We start from the raw sequence: 18,872 nt of genomic DNA on the forward strand, positions 1-18,872 counted from the left end.
ATTTTTCATTGATATCTTGTGTTACAATGAAGTATTGTCTTTTCTTTTTTCTCCTTCCTGTACCTTACCTCTGCTATTTTTATTTACTCAATGAGATGTTTAAACTTGTTAGTGTGCTTTAGGATAAATGATACTCGGACCTTTTCCTTTCATATATAAGCCTTGAAGGTCAAAGAAATAATGTTTGTTTAATTACTTACTGATAGCATTTTTGCAAATGTTAACTGACCAAGGGATTTAAGCTGTTTCATTTTGTCTTTCTGACATGGCATTTAGTTTTACTTTGGTTTTTGAATGCATTGGGACCTCAGGGTTCTGAGTGTAGTATCATTGTAGTTCTGTGCTGAGTATCACCAAAAAATGAAGGCCACTGGATTTTGCTCAGTTGGTAGAGTGTTTATCTAACTTCGCCAAAGATTTTTGAGCTCAAGTTACAGTTCTGCATAAACTGGATAGTTTGGTGCACACCTGTGATCTCAGGAGTTGGATGCAGGGAGATTAGAAGTTCAAGGTCATTTTTGGCTATATAGTGAGTCGGAGTTCAAAGCCAGTGTAGAATACAGTGAAGTATTTCTCTTTCTAAAAAGAAAGAAAGAAAGACTAAGTTCTTGTCATACAAGTCTTTCTCTTGTTTAGTTAGAGTTACTCCAAGATATTTTATATTATTTGTGGCTGTTATAAAGGGTGATGTTTCTCTGACTTCTTTCTCAGTCTGTTTATCATTTGTAATATTGACTTTTTTGAGTTAATCTCATATAGTGCCACATTACTGAAGGTGTTTCTCAGCTGTAGGAATTCCCTGGTAGAATTGTTGGGGTCATTTATGTATACTATCATATCATCTGCAAATAGTGAAAGTTTAACTTCTTCCTTTCCAATTTGTATCCCATTGATCTCTTTTTGTTGTCTTATTGCTCTAGCTAGAACTTTGAGTACTATATTGAAGAGAATGGACAGCCTTGTCTTTTTCCTGATTTTAGTGAAATTATTTTGAGTTTCTCTCCATTTAATTTGATGTTGACTGTTGGCTTGCTGTAAATTGCTTTCATTATGCTTATGTATGTTCCTTGTATTCCTAATCTCTCCAAGACCTTTATCCTGAAAGAATGTAGGATTTTTGTCAAAGGGTTTTTCAGCATCTAATGAAATGATCATGCGGTATTTTTTCTTTCAGTTGGTTTATGTGATGGATTGCATTGACAAATTTTTGTGTGTTGAACCGTCCCTGCATCTCTGGGATGAAGCCTACTTGATCATGATGGATGACTTTATATATATTCTTGGATTTGATTTGCCAATATTTTATTAAGTGCTCTTACATCAATGTTCATGAGGGAAATTAGTCTGTAATTCTCTTTTTTTGTTGCATCTTTGTGTGGTTTGGTTATCAGGGTAACTGTAGCTTCATAAAAAGAACCAGACAATGTTTCTTCTGTTTCTATTGTGTGGAGCAATTTGAGAATTTGAGGAGTATTGGTATTAGCTCTTCTTTTAAAATTATGGTAGAATTCTGCACTGAAATCATCTGGCCCTGGGCTTTTTTTTTTTTTTTTTTTTTTTGGTTGGGAAACTTTTAATGACTGTTTCTATTTCCTTAGGGGTTATAGGTCATTTAAACTGTTTATCTGGTCTTTAATTGATTTTGGTATGTGGTAAATTTCTATCCAGAAAATTTTCCATTTCTTTTAGATTTTCCAATTTTGTGGACTACAGGTTTTTGAAGTATGACCTAATGATTCTCTGGATTTTCTGTGTCTGTTGTTATATCCCCCTTCTTATTTCTGATTATGCTAATTTGGATGTTCTCTCTCTGCCTTTTGGTTAGTTTGGATGAGGGCCTGTCTATCTTGTTGATTCTTTCAAAGAACCAACTCTCTGTTTCATTGATTCTTTGCATTGTTCTCTTTATTTCTATTTTATTGATTTCAGCCCTCAGTTTGATCATTTGCTTTTGTCTGCTTCTCCTGGGTGTGTTTGCTTCTTTTTCTTCTAGAGCTTTCAGATGAGCTGTTAAATCGCTAGTGTGAGATTTCTCCATTTATTTTTTTCTTTTTGAGTTGGGAGGCAGCCATTATCATGTAATTCAAAGGCAAAGTCAGAGAAGATTAAAGTCCCACGAAGACCTCAGGATACTGGAGATGCTGTGAAACATCCCCAGAGAAAGGCTTCAGGAAAAGTGAGAGCAGTGGAATGCCATGTGGACCAAAAGTGGCAGAGTTAAGAGGATTAGGTTGATAAACCAATTGGAACTCATGTGCCTTGGATGCTGTACACAGATCTAAAGGATGTAGCATCTGCCCTCCTGAGTTTCAGGAGGTCCAACCTGTCCTTGCTAGACCATAGCCCTCATTTTAGAATTGGAAGGTCTCTTCTGTGCCACTGAGTATGTTGAGTTTGTGTAAGTATGTGGTTCATGTATGTGTATGTGTGCATGTACATTCTTCTGTGTGTATGTATGTATGTATGTTCATGTGTATGTGGCATGTGTATGTGTGGTATACCAGTGTGTGTTTTTGTGTGTATGTGTGTATGTATGTTCCTCTGAGTGTGTATGTTTGTGTATATGTATGTTCGTGTATGTGGTGTGTGTATGTGTGTATATATGGTGTATGTGTGTGTGTAGTAATGTGTATATGTGTGGTGTATGTGTATGTGTATATGTATGTTTGTGTGTATGTGTAGCATGTGTGTGGTGTTTCTATATGTGTGTATGTTCATGTGTGTGTGGCATGTGTGTATGTGGTATGATATAGTGTATCTATGTGTGTAAAAGCTTATACCTGTCTTTCTTATCTTTTAGGATGCTACAGCTAAGATTTTGTCTTAAGTATCAGAAGTATTTCAGACTTTGACTCTAAACATAAACCATTTTAGAGCTTTATAAATTTTATTAATTTTCATTTATGTGTGGTGTGTGCATGTAAGTGGGTATATACTGTGTGTGTAGCTGCCCATTGAGCCCAGAAGGAGGCACCGGCTTTCCTGGAGGTGAAGTTGCAGGCAGTTGTGAGTTGTCTGACATGGGTACTGGGAACCAAACTCAGGTCCCCTGGAAGAGCAGCTAAGGTTCTTGCTGAAACCACTGAAACATCTCTCCAGCATTGAATGTCGACGTTTTAAAAGGACTCTTGGAGAAAAATTCAATGTACTTTGCAGAGCTGGCTATGAGCATTTGAGGGTGAATGATAAGACATTATGATTTTATGATGAACTGCCCTTGAAAGGCTCTTGTGTTGAATATTTGGTCTCCAGGTGATGAGAATGTGGGAGGAAGTGAACACTTTAGAAGTTGGGCCTGGCTACAAGAATTACTGCATTGAGAGCACCTGCTCCCAGGTGGCTGCTCCTCCTTCCGTTCCTCCTGCTTTCCATTGGCCACAACGCAAGCTGCTTAGCCTGCCCTCTACACAACAGTAGTCTGAAACCATGCTCTAAATCAATATTTCCTCCTAGTAAATTTGTTTCCGCCATGCATCCTTTCATAGTTAGAAGAAAGATATCTTATATACTGATCTAATACTGAGGTTTCAGAGATAAAAGGTACATCCCTACCCAAGGGGAACTCTCAAGTAGGCAAGGAAGAAAGAAACAGAGAGTAGGACAGGAAGGGCCCAGGGGAGTTGCCTCTTGTAGTGGCTTTCCAGAACCTCCTAGTGATTGAACAATAAATGGTGTTGACTAGAAATGACAGTCTCTGTGGGCATCTGATGTTTGATAGCAATTTCTAGATGATTCTGGTGAGCAAGCAGATTTGGAGAGTAGATTAGCAGTGAGATGATATGAGCAGAATGCAGAAGAAAGATGTGTTTGTTCACAGATGATAAGAAAGGAAAGCATTTTCCAGTCAAGAGGAGACTTCCAAGCACCAGGAGGGTGTTACTGGTTTAAAAGGCTATATGGATTTCAGAATGCCATCCAATGGGGTGTATGATAGGGCCTCATAAGGTGGGAATCAAGGGAAGGGAGCAGGAAGGCTCTGACTTGGAAAAAGTCTGCGTGTAATGTTGTATGCCTCATCTTCATAGTGACAAGAATCTTTTAAAAGGCAAGGGAGAAGCTGGCTTTGCGGGCACAAGACCCCAGTCCAACACTAAGGAGGCTGAGGGAGGGGACTGTCAGTCTGAGGTTTCCATGGGATACCCTGGAGAGACTCTGTCTCAAAAATAAAAGGCATAAAGCAAAGCAATCATTGTTACAGTGATTTACACCCAATGAACGTTTTTTATTTTGCCTGTTTAAGTTCTGTGCTATGGCTGTTTCACTAGAGTGGGGCCCCACATGGTTAATGACTTTCTGTTGTAATAGCTTGTTGTTTGGAATGCTGTTTTGAATTTTATCACTATTTTTTGGTCTATAAATAAAGTTTAGTTTAGTGCACCTTAGTTACTCTCTGGTAAGAAATCAAGCAAATAAGTAATAAAACTAAAACCAATGCCTTGAGAACATCTCTGCAATGTCCTTAAATCTCTGAGTCGGCTACTTAGAGTCACGTTATAAGTGTGGGCCCAACATCTTCCTCTCTTCTGCTTAGTAATCTGTGATCACAGAATGTCAAATGAAATTCAAATTTTGTATGTCATGAATGAGATGTGTGTGTGTGGTACTGTGGGTGGTAAGATGTTGAGCAGTTTCCCTCACTGTGCAAGACTCTTACAGGTGATGCCAATCACAGAGGACAGTCAGTGCTTGGGTTTTATCTGTGTCGTTAGCAGCTACTTCTCTTAGTTAAGATACTTTCCTTGAGCCCGGATTTATCTATAAATGAGGGGGCTGGCCAAGAAGATACCCAAAGTCCCTTTCAAGTTTTGGTGATAATACAAGGTAGAATTCTGTACTGTACAGTGGTGCTGTGATGTTGTTCTATGCAGTAAATCCTGGTTTTAGAGGTTTGATCCAATTAATTACTCCAGAAGAGGCTGTGGATTTGAGGTTGAGAGATTGTGGGGGACACAAGAAGAGTTGGAGGGATGGAAATACAGTGTACTTTCACATAGGAATTCCCAGTTAAATTTAAAAATGGAATAAAGACATAAACAACTACCTCCCAGGTCATTATTGCAACAGACAATAAAGTTAATATTATTTCCAAGAAAATGAGTTCTCAGCTGAGACTCTAGTGCAGTCCTAAAAAGACAGCAGCTGAGAAGACAGTTGAGGGTCTCAATATTAAGGGCCAGGAGATGGGAATGGCGGGGCTCTGGTTTGCAGAAGTTCTTGCTGAAGGAAGGTCTAACTTAGACACTGCTTCTGCTTCCCATATAAGACAAGATATAAATATAGCCACAGCTTCCACATTTCATGAGTAACGTGTTCCCAAGTGTGAGCTGGTTGAAACTACTTGACTGATTTAAGTCAAGGCCTTGAGCAGCTTGCTTCATAGTTTCATCAGAATGCTTTGTGGAATTAGACTGATAATCCACATGTCATTATTTCCAGGTACTAGCTCCTTCTGTTCAGTGGTCAGTGAGGAGAACTCATCTGAATCCTGGCTGAGGATCTCGGTGAGTCAGAAAATGTGGGCAGGTAGCAGAGGAAGTGGAAGCCTGCCTCTGAACAAGCTTTGGTTTTGAGTAGGCTTGGTTTCCTTGGGCAGATTTCCACCTTCCTGACTCACGGAGCTGACAGTAGTCTGTTCTGATTTGGTTTCTCTGTAGCTCTTTCAGACTGGATAAGATACTTACTTAGTAAATGGTCCCTGTGTTTTCTTCTCTGTAAAATAGTGATTTATTTCTAAGTAGTTTTTTTTAGCTAGCATAAAACAAAATAATACAAACAAAAACTTCTATATACTCCAGTTGAATATGACTGAAATGAGAAAATTTAATAACTTGAATATAGCTGGTATAGCGGTGCACGCCTATAATCCCAGCACTTGGGAGATGAAAACAGGACCAGCAGAAGTTCAAGGCAATCTCTCAGTTATATTGTGAGTTTAAGACCAGACTAGACTATGTGAGATGTGCCTCAAAACAACAGATATAGGTCACTGATGACCCGCATGGGAAGGAAGGCACTCACTCCAGCAACTGTCCTTTAGGTCAGAGGACACACACATGTCATGATGCACACTCCCTTCTTACACATACACACATACATACATAAAAAATTTAAAACAACAGTGGAGGAGAACTGAAATACATGGGCATAGGACTTTTACTCATTTTAAGGCATCAGTAATGAAATTTCCTGGGCCATTTTTAATTGCTTATGTCAAACCTCAGTTATACAGGGTTATTATCTACAATGATCAAATTTATTCAAGAACTGTCAAAAGCTTCACTTCTCATATTACCAATGAAAAGTTTAAGAAAATCAGTAGTATATGCTATATTAAAGTCAACTATCTAGCATTCCTGTCCACTGACATATCCTATTAATGTGCCTTCCCTCTTGAGAGTAAAGTGTATGCCAAACAAATGGTTTTGGCATGGGGTTACCACAGAAAGGTCTCCTTGAAATCTTTACACTCAATATGTCTTATCTGCCAATAGCAAATATATCTATAGAGATCCCAAACACGACTGGACCTTTCCAGCCCCAGAACTCCTTATTCAGTGGTTACTCTCTAGCGCATGGCATAATAACCAGAACACAGAATTCACTTTCATGTATGTGATGTGTATATACTGAAACCTAGCATTCAATAGACCAGGTTACACAGTCCCTATGTCCTTGGAATTCAAATTTTAAACACCCACTTCAGCATATGGGTTTCTATAATTACACAATCACTATACTTGGCATTGTTGGGCACTTGTACAATCAAGCCAAATAAAAGATCTTTGCTCCCAAATTGCTCATAGATGCTATGACAAACTCATTCCTCAATAACACAATGTACACTCTTTTTCCCTTGGTCAAATAATTATCACTACAAAGGAACTCTTTTCTTTCTTTTGTGTTTACCAAATTCTCTGTAGGAATTGAGCCAATCATAGTCCTTTCCAAAAAGGTAATGACTTTCTAGATGTATTAATTATGGCTTTATTTGTGCTCCTGAATCATTTGTAGAAGCATATTCTAGATTATTTGTTTGTATATGTGTATACTTTGTATATATTTATTCTTCCATTTCCTTGTAAACTATTTGAATGTATTATTATTATTATTAATCTAGGATACTAAGTGTCTACCTTGTGCTTGACATATTTCCTACTTAGTGACATCTTTCTTTTCTTCCAACTTTCACCTCTTCTCTCCTATCTTCTCCTCTCCATCCCTGCCCTCTCTTCCCCTTCCCTTCCTCTTCCCTTCCTTTCCCTTCTTTCCATTTTTGTCTTTACTAGAAGGCAAGTAACATCATCTAGAAACAAAGCAAACACAGAAATGCCTTGGGATAGTCACACACTAAACTGGGTCATTAGTGAGTAAAAGTTTATCATATACAGAGGATAATGAACCAAAGATACACAATCAGGTTTTTTTGAAGTTAATATTCATTCTTGATAGATGATTAGAATTATAATAAATGGAAAGAAATAAAATGTGTTCCAGAGAGAAGAAACAGCATAATAATCATATGTTCATAGACAAAAGTAATCAGAAATTAAGAAACAAAATCTCATGGGTAGACCAGTTGTTCCCAGAAGAGAAAGAGAGAATGACTAAGGGCAATGAGGGGTTGACATTTAACTGTCACTGTCACAACAGATATATATTAGTTGACATGTAACTGTCACTGTCACACAGATATATATTAGTTGACATGTAACTGTCACTGTCACAGCAGATATATATTAGTTGACATGTAACTGTCACTGTCACAGCAGATATATATTAGTTGGGATTTTTCAAAAATACAGAACCAATAAACATAGAGATCCAATAGACAAATAAAAAACAGAAAGTAAGAAGGGAGGGGGGGAGAGAGAGAGAAAAGAGAGCCAGAGAGAGACACAGAGAGAGACACACAAAGAGAGAGACAGAGATACAGACAGACAGAGACTGTCTAAGAATTTGCCCTTAATTATGAATGTAAGCTTCTCCAAGATCTACAGATTGAGCTGGTAGCCTGAGGCAAGCAGGGCCAATGAGTCTAATCCAGGCACTCTGGAGGGAGCTGGGATCATAGCTCCCTGCCACAGTCCCTCAGACTGTAGACTTGTTAACGTTTTGATTCAAGACCAGAGGTAGCAGTGAAGCCCATGTCCCAGTCCAAAACTGGTCACAAAGAATCCACCATACTCTGGGGATTATGTGTCATACTTGGGGCCTGTGGTCAACATTTCATTTTTTTCAGGCTTTTGGTGGACTGGCTTTATTACAATTACAGTGGACAATTTGCTTTACTCAGTCTACCAACTCAAATATTGACTTTATCCATATCTATCTCACAAAAACATCCCCAGAAATGTATTGTGGCCCAGTCAGACTGACATGTAAAATTAATCATGGCAAGATATACATAGAGAACTTTACAAAAAGTTTGCTATAGCACTAATCAAATATTTTCCATAAAAAGTAAAAAAAAAAATTATCAGCCATAAGTAGGTTTGAGATAAGTGGATTGGGGTATTGATGGGGGTCCCACCTGTTGGTAAGGACACATGAGCAAGGATGGAAGTCATGGATGACTATGGTCCCAGCAATGGTCTACCATGCTGAGTACATACAGCAGAAGGGATGCAGAGGGAGCCATTAAATGCCAGCCTCACCACTTCTCCTCCTCTATCAACCATAATGTACACTGTGGATTGTTTTCCTCTCTCCCCCCCTTTTCTGGTTCATGGCTGATAATGAAAACATGGCTAGCTGTATGCTCTGGAAAACCTTAAAAGAAAGAGAGAGAGAGAACAGTCTTACTTCTAAGTTAGTAGAATCTTTGGTCACATGCCCATGAACCAAGGAGACATTCAAGGCCTGGAGTTGCCCTTGGTGGGCAACAGTGAACAGTTCAAAAAAATTAACTATTGAAAGGTAGGGAGCAGAGATGGAACCCAAGATGGCAAGATGTAGCTACCAAAGGGGCTAAGTGCCTTGTAGAATATTAAGGTGAAATCTAGAGGATTCAAAATCAATTTTCAAAGCCAGAGGGTTGGCAGAGATAAATGACGAACCAAACATAAATAATAAACCAAAGTCTTACCATCTTGGAAAGCACTGGAAGTCAGGATATTGGTGAAGGGTGATGTGGAATGAAGAGCAAGGAGAAAGGTAGAGAAGGTAAGCCAAGATAACTTCCCCAAATATAGAAACCCTCAGACTTATGGGTAGTTCCATGTAAGTCTTTATATTGGTAGTTGAAATATCTGAAGTAAGAGATGCATTTAATATGTTTAGTGAACATTATAGCTTATCAACAAAGTACAGTGTAGATAGCACATCCTTGGCTTAGCTCTGTGATCCTGTGGCTGGCTAGGTACAAGCACTGTAATGCTGCTGCCCAGTCTTTGTAGAGAGTACATCACTGCCTTGGGCTAGCCTGGGAAAGGAACAGTTCAAAATATGGAATGCAATTTCCATACCACTGTAAAGTCAATGTGATCAGTCACACTGTAACATCTTCATTATTATATAATTGATTAGGAATGATCTGTATTAGCTTCATAAACTTGGTTGTGGGATGTCACTCAGTTTAAAGCTTAAAGTTTAAGGGCAAAGAAGAATTAAGTTTTTAGTTTACAGGAAGGAGCAGATGGATGCTTTGGTCTGTCTGATACTGGGTAACTTTTTTTTTATTGCTTCTTTATTTACTTTAGTATCAGGGATAGAACCCAGGGCCTTACATGAGATAGGCAAACCCTCTGTTACTGAGTTGCATCTCCAGCTCTTGTCTAGTGTCTAAACTCTTCAGTGGATTAGTGATGAGGTCACATCAATTCCAGCTAGAACTGAGACTCTTATAACTATGAGATAAGCATGATCTTGTATTTCAGCTTCACAGTCCCCTACTGCCCAAATATATGTTATACTTTGGACATAGGAGAACACATTTGGACAGTGAGAGAACAGATTGCTTCTTAATTTTATACTCTGTCCTTTTAGTTATAGGTTCTAGACTTTAATGTTACTTGCATCTCTGATACCATTCAGTTCTGCTGTGTGAATGAAACAGTTAGTCATCCACTGTCATAAGGAGAAACTCTCATGGCATCCTTGAAATTCCCGAGTGTGTAGGCAAGATTAGATGAGCTAAGAATCCATCAGATAAGATGAGGGCATCACATTGTAAGGTGGCCAAGAGGCCTGCGATAAGTGCACAACTGTCCAGGCTAGTAGTGTGCCTCTTAACAATCTCAGTGTGTCTTTGCCCACCATGAATTAAGGAGAGCCAAAGCATTCACCATTTGACTGACATTTGTTGTGGCTCAGAAAACAAAACTTCAAGGTGGAGGTGGGAGCCTCAGGCCTTTGGCAACCTCAGAAGCCAAGTGTCTCCAACCCTAGAAGCTCCAATTCCTCTCCCCACCCCAAGATGGGTCACAGAAACCAGGGCCCATATGCCTGGAATCAGCCACAAAACCTGAATGCATATATTGCTTTAAACCTCCATCTCCTTTCAGTGTTAGAGCTGGCCGTAAAGTCTCTGATCTACGCTGTATGATTGTGACTTCCATGACTGCAGTTCTAGGAATTGTCCTTCTCCTGCACCCGGAAGGAAGACTCGCCACAAAAGGAGATCCACCAGGAGCCTTCGCAGGCATGCCCTGCTGGCCACCCCTCAACCTTTTATTGCTAGCTTATGCCGTTGATCCTGTCGTATTTCTCTGCCAACTTGCATGGGTGTGTGCTGGGGGTGGGCAAGGAGGAGCATGTTTCAGGTATGGAAGGATGTATAACCTACTTGGAAGAAATGAAAATATTCTGAAGAGACGCCTTAGGCTGTCACATGATTGAAAACAAACCAACCAACCAACAAGAACTCCCCAAGAAATGGGAGTTTCCTCCGCAAGCCTCATTCTAGGACAAGAACAAGGGAGAAGCTGCAGAGGGAATTTTTCTCACAGAAAGAGGTTTCATAGTTGTAACAGCTTCTCAGCCCACCTTACAGGCTGAGACTGAAGCCCGCACCACGATGGGCCTGTTCTGGATGGGATTGCATCTTGGTCAGGGCTGCTTAGATATGCATATCCCTGGACTTCTATTTAAACTTGTATGTTATTTGAGGACCCCAAAGACGAATTTAAAGGGATCGCTGGGTCTCTTTGAACCTCTTCCCAAAGTGGCCATAAAATTTTCGTTTTCTGCTTTCTACTATGAATTTCTCTGTTTTAATTGACTTTGCAAGTATAGGGATACTTGCCAAACGTGGCTGCTTGGGATATAAACTGCTGTGAAACCAAGTTTCATAGCAGGTTCAGGTGCGTGCGTGCGTGCGTGCATGTGTGCGTGTGTGCGTGCGTGCGTGCGTGCGTGTGTGTGTGTGTGTGTGTGTGTGTGTGTGTGTGTGTGCATGCCATGGTGTGTGCACATAGGTCAGAGTGTGGCATTCCAGGAGTCAGTGCTCTTCTGTCCTTCTCTGTGGTAGCGTCTGTTGTTTCTACTGTCCCCTCCAGCCCACAAGTTCACAGGCACTCTCCTGTCTTCATCTACCTTCTCACTACAAAAATCCTGGGGTCACAGATAAGGACCACTGCACTGAGCTTGTTTAAATGGGTTCCGAATTCAGAATGAGGCCACCAGGCTTACTCAGCAAGTGATCTTACCTATTGAAGCCGCTTGCCAAATAGTTTTGAAAGAACCGTAGCAGAGAAAAACGTAAATTGTCCTACAGTCACATCTGTTACCTGTCTTGTAAACTTGCTAAAGTTCTTGTGTGTATGGATGGATGAAGATCAAGTTCGGATATATGTACACATACTTACTTTTGGCAGTGTAACTATCCTGGCAAGAAGCAAGCTATTCTAAAGAGAGACATTTTTCTGCCTCTATTTGGCTATCAGACGATTGAAAATTCAGTTCCAAGGAGTTGGAATTTTCTGCTGGCCAAAGGCTAGGGCACTGGTAAAAGCTCAGTAGAAATCCCCTTGCAGAAATAGACTGCACACAGTGCTAACAATGGCTTTGACAGCCTCACACAAGAAACTGGAGCTAAGACAATGAGGGAGGTCAATGGTAGACAGACAGGACCATGCTGTGGCCAGGACTGCTGGATTTGGAGGGTCACTGGACGTCTTTGTTCCTCATGCAATGTGGCCACATTGAAGAAATCCCCCTTCTCTGCTTTTCAGCCTCATTTGTTTCTTTAATTGGCTGTTGTGGGTAGGTAGCCAAGCCTAGCTTGTTTGCCTGCAAGAGCCTAGACTTTTAACTCTAATAACTTTAGTCACAGTTGCAGAATGTAAATCATAATATCTAGAATTTGCTGGTTATTTATTGTATTTTGTACTATATAGAACATTTATAAGCACTAATTATTTTTCGTAACTTCCTGAAACAATTCATAATTCTTATTTTATTGACAAGGAAGCCCCATAGGAAATGCTCAGTAGCTTGCCAAAGGCCTGACATTATTAATTGATGTGGCCTGAACTTGGATATCTGTGACTCTGCAGTCAAACTTGTAAACCAATAATTTATTTTGTCATCAGCCAGCATAGGTTTTTTAACAACAGCAATTGATTTTATTGTGCAGATTTCCCACCAAGTTCTATGCATTAAAAACAAAAAACAAGAAGGTTATTCATGAAATGTGATCTAAACTTGTTTGTTCTAAGGACTAATGCCATTATTTTCATGAATGTAGAAATGTCTCATGATGTGGAGGGAACGTGATTTAACCCAGAAACACTTAATTATGCTCCAGTGAAAGTGCGAGACTGCTTCCACCTGCAGACCAAAAGGCCAACTGCAGTATTTCCAGTTTCCCAAGTACATCCTTTCACAGACCAACAGTCAGTGTGCTGACAGACAGTAGGTATCAGCAGGTGTCTCTAGAGCCTCAGTCAGGATTTGCATCAACACCCGGTGATGAGACACAGAGGGTAGGAGTGATTGTCTGAGGGACATTGTAGACCATCTGACTCTGGAGCTGAAGAGGTGATCAGGATGCTTCCTCAGCTTGGGAGACTGGATGTTTCAGGACAGAAAAATCCAATATTGCTCCACCTGTCAAATGTGGGAACACAGAGGATTATATTGAATTTAATATATATCTTTGGGAGCTTACCATGTGTCAGACAGAGCTTTTAGTGTGTGGGTTGCACTGGAAAACAAAACAAAGATGTCTTATCTTCATGCATCCTTGATGAGATGCTGAATTTGAAAATATTTTTGTAAACTCCATGCAGTCGCTCACATAATGATATTATGCTTCATGTTTACAATCTGTAGAGACATTTTACATTTCTTACTGATGTCCCTGGGTACCGCTATAAGCAGAGTGCTAGAAATCAATGTCCTATGCCTTTAATCCCAGCACTCAGGCAGATCTCTGTGAGTTGGCAGTCAACTTCAGGACCTTAGAAGAGCCAGAACTATGTAGAGAAACCCTGTCTCAAACAAATAGAAAAAAAGTTCGGGCTGATGTTAAAGTTACCTGGGCAGAGCACCTTGCTTTCTATCAGTGTCTTGCCCATTACAGGGTACACTTCTTCAGGGCTGACACAAAGTCTTCATTTTTCATTCTTTATGTTGCTTTAAACCCTGGCATAATGCTTTGCACAAAGTCAGCTGTCCTGAAGTACATGCTAGGTGAAATGGTACTTAACTGTGTTGGAGCTAATGAAGCTGTATGATGGACCATGAAGAAGAGCCAGACTGGATAGACCCATGATGCATTGTGTCTGCACCCACTGTGCTCCCGGCTCCCTCACATTTCTCTCTTCCTCAGAAGTGTGCTCACCTCTCACCTACATCACTCTGCTGAGCTCAGTTTTAATCCCTGCCATACTGTCTTCTAACCCACAGAACTTAACATTTAAACATGAGTATTTTATTTTATTCTTTAAAAAGGGTAAACCTCGCCAGGTGGTGGTGGCACACGCCTGTAATCCCAACACTCGGGAGGCAGAGGCAGGCGGATCTCTGTGAGTTTGAGGCCAGCCTGGTCTACAGAGCTAGTCCAGGACAGGCTCCAAAAGCTACAGATAAACCCTGTCTCGAAAAATCAACAACAACAACAAAAGGGTAAACCTCAAAGCAGAATCAGTGCCCCAACCACATACAACTCCAATAAATAGTGAGAGTAAAATATATATTACACTATAGATTTTTCTTGTGGAAGAAAACTTTATTTCCAAAACCAAAAACTATGTGTATTTTTTACATATAGGAATGCTCAATACCTTGTTTTGTTTTAACTTTCTACCTTCTCTCAATTAGGTAGTGATATTGGATTTGAGACCTGCTAATACCATCAGTTAGGAAAAGTTAGGACAAATGATGCAGTGCAGACATTCCCTTTCCTACAACTCAGTGTGTCTCTTCAGTATAGAGCTCTGAAAGGCGGTGTGCCAGCCACTTTTCTGATGCTTATTTGTTTTTCTGAATCAATCTCTGAAGGCTTGATCTTGTGTCTTGGAAAAGAGTTTATATTAAACACAGATAAAATAATATGCATTCCTGGCATCCACTTCCAATTTCCTGAACCCAGGTCTCTCTGTGCAGTACTTCCTGGTCTGTATTTATAGCTACTGGCCCTGGAGATTCCAGTGTTCACTCAAGCTGAAGAACCACAGCCCCAGGGTATTCAGTTAGCTGGAGAAATAACATTGTGAGAGGTCCCTGGGCAGGAAGCTAAGCAGCTGAAGCCAGGCCTATCCTGTACTGGGCATGCATTTTTGGAATTGGTTTGGTCCCTTGGATCAGCAGGGCATGAGCATTTACGATTTTAGGGCACAGGCAAAGATTCACTTGTGACTCACCAAAGCTGCATGGTGTGTTGCTTTACACAATGGGAAATTTCCTGTTCAGTTGTAAAATAGAATAAATTGAATAAAATGAATATAACAAAGTAGAATAAAGGGCAGCTAAATGAACTTACAAATAAATGAAAATTACCACTCATTTAGGTCCTCTGTATGACAAAGTGTTATATTCTATTCTGTTTTCAAATTCAGCTTTGCATTTAAATTTAATTGTTATAAAATTGAGTGAAATATGTTAAAGTAGAAATAGTATACTCATTAGTTCACCATTTTAATATATCCTTTCTCTCTTATTTTAAAAAATTGAAATGGATTTTTTTTTTTAATACAATACATTCTGGTTATGGTTGCCCAACTCCCAACTCTTCCCAGATCTTCCCCACCTTCCCATCCACCCAAACCCACATTCTTTCTTGCTCTCTCTCATAAGAAAACAATAGGCATCCAAAAGAAAAAATAATAAAATGAGATAAAAATGAAAACAAACAAAACTGAATAGGACAAAACAAATATACTGTGTTTCTTGTGCTTTTTCTTTTCATCTGTTTTGTCTCAGTCTGTTTTTACATGTTACTTTTTTTTATTTTTCAAACAGTCTCATGTAATCAGGTTGGCACTCAGCTTATTATGTAGCCAAGGATGACCTTGAACTTCTGATCTTCTTATTTCTACCTCCTAAGTGCTGGGATTACAGGAGCTTTTTATGTGGTGCTGTGGATCTAACCTAGGGTCTAACCAAGCACTCTAGCACCTGAGACATATCCCTAGACCTATTTTAATATATTCTTGAAGGCTTTTTTTTTAACAATTCATTTTTTCCAGTTAGCCCTTTACTTTACTTTATATGCCCAAATATTATTAAATGAGAAATCAGGTAATCCAGCCGTGAGCCGATATCTCAATATTTGGGTATCTCAACTGCCTCTGTTTAGATGATGATTGGTTTGGAGTCACTCTCCACTCTCCCTTCACTTTTTCCCTCCTAATCTCACTGCGTGTTGCATTGTAACTATGTAAAATACATTTTTTACTATCAAAAATCTTTTTATTATCATAATTCTTTTTATTTTAACATACAGAAGCCTATTTGATGAAACTAAAATGTTTCTAAAGTATTGTTTAAAAAACCTCATGGCTACAGATCACTTAAAACGATAATGGCTACCCTCTCAGGTAGAGGTTAACTCCAGTTATTTATACCATGCCAGGATGCTTTTCATAAAACAAAGATTGGCCGTGTGCTGTTGTTTCATTAGACATAGTTTTCTAACATTAATTCAAGAGATAAAGGTATAATATAAGGAATTCTTGCTCATGTTAATTTTTACCACTGTTCCGCCTATTGTAAATCACCTTTCTTGTGTGCCATTGTTTTGCCTGGATATGTGTCGGTGTACCATGTGCATGTCTGGTGCCCAAGGAGGCCAGAAGAGAGCATTAGATCACCTGGGACTGGAGTTCTAGAAGGTGGTGAGCTTCCATGTGGGTGCTGGGAATGGAACTTTCGTCCTCTGGAAGAGCAGCCAATGCGCCTACCCTTTGAGCTCTCTCTCTAGCCCTCTGCAAACTGTGTTTAAAACAATTTGCTGTTAATTATCGTGTATATGTCAGGCTTTGTGTTTTTTATTTTTTCCTTTTTGACATGGTCTTACTCTGTAGCCCTAGCTGGCTGGCCTGAAACTGAAACTCACAAAGATCTACATGCTTCTGCCTCCTAAATGCTGGAATTAAAGGTGTGAGCCACCACATCCAGCTTTAATGGTACTTTCTTTTGCCAAACCAATAAATACAAAGAAAGCTATAAATATGTGATTGGTCCCAGTAGTTTGGTGGGAAGAGCCCAATATTTCTTCAGGACTTGAGTAAATCTGTATTTATCCCTGAACATTTCCAAGAATAGGACTGGCAGTGTGGCACAATGGGAAAGACTCATGACTAAGAAAGAGAACAGAGAGGTTGTTTGTAAATAGCTTCTGGCATTACTGGTGATATTAGCTTTCCTTCCTCTCTGGAAACCAAAGCATCAAAACAGGCAAATTTAAAACAATCTTAAAGAACTGATTAAGGAAAGAAAAGGAAGTGTTTATTCATCACATAAACTTTATCATAAATATGTATGTCCATCAAGAAGATTCAAAGTATGTAAAGGTTGAAAAAACCCTCCATTGAAAGAAGAAAAAGTCACATAGATTTAATTTATAATTGAGGCATCTACTGGTGTGGCTCAGCAGGAAGCACCTGCTTTGCAGGAGCAAGGTCCTGGGTTTAATTTCCAGTCCTCTCCAAATAGTATTAACAGAACTTTGTAATACTACATAACGCATCCAACACTACAGACTGTGTCGACATTCACAAAGGAAAGCAATGATCGTTTAAGAAGTGTCACAGGACCAGCAGGATGGCTCAGGAGGTAACAGAAGTTGCAGGGAAAGGCTGGGTGACTGAATTCCGTTCATAGGGAACCCTTGGTTGGAGGGCAGAATTGACTTCTGAAAATCATCTGCTAACCTACACACACACACACACACACACACACCTAAAATATTTAAAAGAAAAGAGAAGTTTGAAATAAATCAATAACCAAAGCATCGTGTATACAGTGTATAATGATCAAATCTGAGTCAGTAGCACAGTGACTGTACTCATTCTTCACCATTTTTCTATGATGGGAACACTCAAAAGCCTTACCGGCTAGTTTGAAATTCATATTATCATAGCTATAGTCACTCTGCTGTAAACTAGACTACTCAGATTCATTCCTACCATTTGTAGCTTTGTCTAAAGTCTTCTAGCCTTCCCTGTTGCATTTCCCAGTCCCCGATAACTACCATTCCACTTTATCTATTTTGAAATCAATGTTTTGGGGATCCTACAAACAAGGGATACAATGCGGGATTTTTCTTTCTGTGCCTGGCTTATTCACTTAATGACCTCCTGTTTCATCGGTGTCACTGCAAATGACAGGATGCCATCCTTTTTTATGGCTGAAGGGAATTACCTCATCTATAGACAGCACATTTTCTCCATGTAGTCATCAATGAGTGAACCCTTAGGTTTTATCCATCTCAGCCAAAATGAAGGACCAAGTGAAGAAGTCTGGGCAGGATCTTGACTGCATTTCTTTTGGATGTATATCCAGGAGTGAGAGTGCTGAATTACATTTTTACACTTTTAGTTTTTGAGGAAATCTCTATTGTCTCCCTCAGTGCCTGTACTGACTTATAACACAGCATTTAAATCAGACAAAACCATGTAAGCTCTTGTTCTACGACAGTAATTCTCAACATTCCTAATGCTGTGACCCTTTCAATACATACAGTTCCTTATGTTGTGGTGACTCCCAACCATAAAATTATTTTTCTGCTATTCATAACTTTTAATGTTCTTGCTAGTTCATGACTCACAGATATGTTTTTCAATGGTCTTAGGCCACCCCTGTGAAAGGGTCATTGGACCTCCTAACAAGTAGAGACCCACAGGTTGAGAACCGCTGTTCTAAGAGCTATGGATCCCGCACAATGGGGACTTAAATGCTATCTTAAGATGCTGTGGAGCCTGCTACCAAATGTCTGTAAGTCATTTAGCATGGTTTCATGAGTGTATTTTAAAGTAAGTCAACAGCAAGCCAGCTGAACACACACACACACACACACACACACACACACACACACACACACACACAGACCATATCTTGCATTAAGAAAGAAAATATTCAAATAGCTCAATTTTGTAGTTTTGTATTTGTTGTACAACTGGGTGTTCTTGAAAATCGTTGTTTTTACTTTTTGCGATTTGAGGGTAGGTGCTTGAGTTTTTATTTAAAGATAAAACAATAACTCACATGTGCACATTTGTTCCCAGCCCTGACCTGAAAGGTTAGGGTCCTTGGCCCTGCCTCCTGCCAAGTGTTCTGCCCAACACTTTGGAATGTGAACTTGCTTGAGCTAGTACCTTCTTAGCATAATTTCACTGCTGGCTTGTCTGTCTAAGGTAGTTGGGGGATATTAAAATAGTCTAACAATAAAATCGCAATCAGTCAACCGTACAGCCACCTTCCAAGGGGGA

Source organism: Onychomys torridus, chromosome 12 (assembly GCF_903995425.1).
Source record: "Onychomys torridus chromosome 12, mOncTor1.1, whole genome shotgun sequence".
In the NCBI taxonomy this organism is placed as follows: domain Eukaryota; kingdom Metazoa; phylum Chordata; class Mammalia; order Rodentia; family Cricetidae; genus Onychomys; species Onychomys torridus.